The sequence below is a fragment of the Echinops telfairi genome, unplaced genomic scaffold (assembly GCF_000313985.2).
Source record: "Echinops telfairi isolate 266 unplaced genomic scaffold, ASM31398v2 ScPeMD7_5;HRSCAF=22, whole genome shotgun sequence".
Lineage (NCBI taxonomy): Eukaryota > Metazoa > Chordata > Mammalia > Afrosoricida > Tenrecidae > Echinops > Echinops telfairi.
The window spans coordinates 5,460,132-5,462,121 of NW_022103901.1; positions in this window are offsets into that span (position 1 = coordinate 5,460,132).

Below are 1,990 nucleotides of genomic sequence, written 5' to 3' on the forward strand. Positions count from 1 at the left end.
GGGAGGACGCTGAGGCTTTCTGCTTCTATAAGGAGTCATGGTCTCAGAAACCAACAGGGGCAGTCCTACTCCATCCTTACAGGATCGCTGTGAGATGGAATTTGCATATCGGGAGACTTTTTCTGGTCCCTTGTTAGATTCAGAAATTCACTTCCTCCAGCCTGTGCCCTGTGATGCCCGTGTGCCCTGTGCTACCCTGTGCCCTGTGATGCCCCTGTGCCCTGTGATGCCCCTGTGCCCTGTGATGCCTGTGTGCTTAAGCAAGTCCGCTAAGCAGATTGTAAGCCATCTGTGCGAATCTCCAGTCGTGCTTACACAAAGGTCCCCACAGAAAGCACACACACCCTCCCTTTTGGAACTGCAGCACTGGACGTGGTCTAACAGGTGCAAAAAAGATCAGCGCCCCATGTGGATGGGCAGAAGCTCCATTGAGAGCTGAAACATCCTGAGTGTCCTGGGGTGGCCCTAGCCAGAGAGGTTGACCACCAGGGAGAGAAGGGGTCGGGCCAACCAATCAGGCAGGGCCTCTGCTGTGCAGAGGGGAGGACAGCTGAGAGGTTAAAGAACTGTTCCCGGCCTTACTGAGGTTGGTGGCTGTCAAACCGCCCAGAACTGTAATGAGGGAGAACCAAGGGCCAGTCTCACTGCCCATCCATCCAATTAAAACGAAGACGGCAAAGGGACACGCCCTGCCATGGGGTCGTGGTTGTGTGGGGTTGGGTCTCAGTCCGGTGCTAACTCATAAAGTCTTCTTTTCTATTCTTTTTTTTTTTCAATCCTTTTACTGGGGGCTACAGCTCTTACCACCATCCATCCATCCACGGTGTCAAGTGCATTTGTACATATGTTGCCATCATCATTCTCAAAACATTGTCTTCCTACATGAGCCCTTGGGATCCGCTCCTCCCTCCCCAACCCTCCCTAAAGTCTTGTTTTCAACTGTGAAAGTTGCCATCCCTATGAAGAGGTTTCTAAGCTTGTGCCATTTAGATTCTGTAGTTAATTGTTGCCATGTAAATGATACAGTGTAGGAGTCAAGAAAGGGGATACTGTTACACCTGTGGGAGCCCGAGGTCAATAGGACTGGGCCTGCTTTTCCACCTCTTGCTTTCGACATGTTGCAACCTTAACTACCCTCCGGCCACTGGTTTTAGTGAGAAGTCCCATTTGACACAGTGTGCATACGGGCCTTAGAATGGGCGCAGGTAGCTAAGTTCTGTCCACTCCTCATCGGATGTCACCAGGTTTTCGGGGGGTGGTTCTCCCGCCTTGGTCCAGGGAGCTGGGATAGCCATTAACAGACACTGGTCATAAAAAGGGAGTGAGTGAACATCCAGCTGCTGGCACTGATAAGTACTGCCCTGTTGCCCTGTGGGCAGTTTCTCACTGTGATCCAGTGGCCCGGGGACATCGCCTGCTTTGTGTCCATGTGACCGCGCTGTGCAGGTTCGGCTGGTGGTGTCCCCATTTTGCTCAGGCTCTCCTTGCACCTGGCCCCTGGTCCAGTTCTCCAGCCCCACCTTTGAGGCTCTGGGCTCTAGGAGGGACATCGTGAGGCCCCAGCCTCCACCGCCATCTGGGGCGGCCTCTAAAGTGATTGTTTTTAATACACCTAATATATTTTTATTTTGTTTTGTTGTCAAAGTAACTGTCTGCAAAATTCTTCCACTGCTAAACTGCTCGGGAAGGTTAAATAATTTGTCCACTTATATATTATAATATTTATGTCCTTATATCACAACTCAGACATGTTATGATGCTTACATGCATTTCCAACCTAAATTTGAGCTGTAGAATTTTATGTCCAGCCACTTACTCCAACAATTCTGTGAGGTCTAATAGCCAAATCCATTTTATCAAGTAAATTCTGAATCAAAGACCCTATAGCAGCGGTTCTTAACCTGTGGGTCACAACCCTTTTGGGGGTCAAACGACCCTTTCACAGGGGTCGCTTGATTCGTAACAGTAGCAAAATTACAGTTATGAAGTA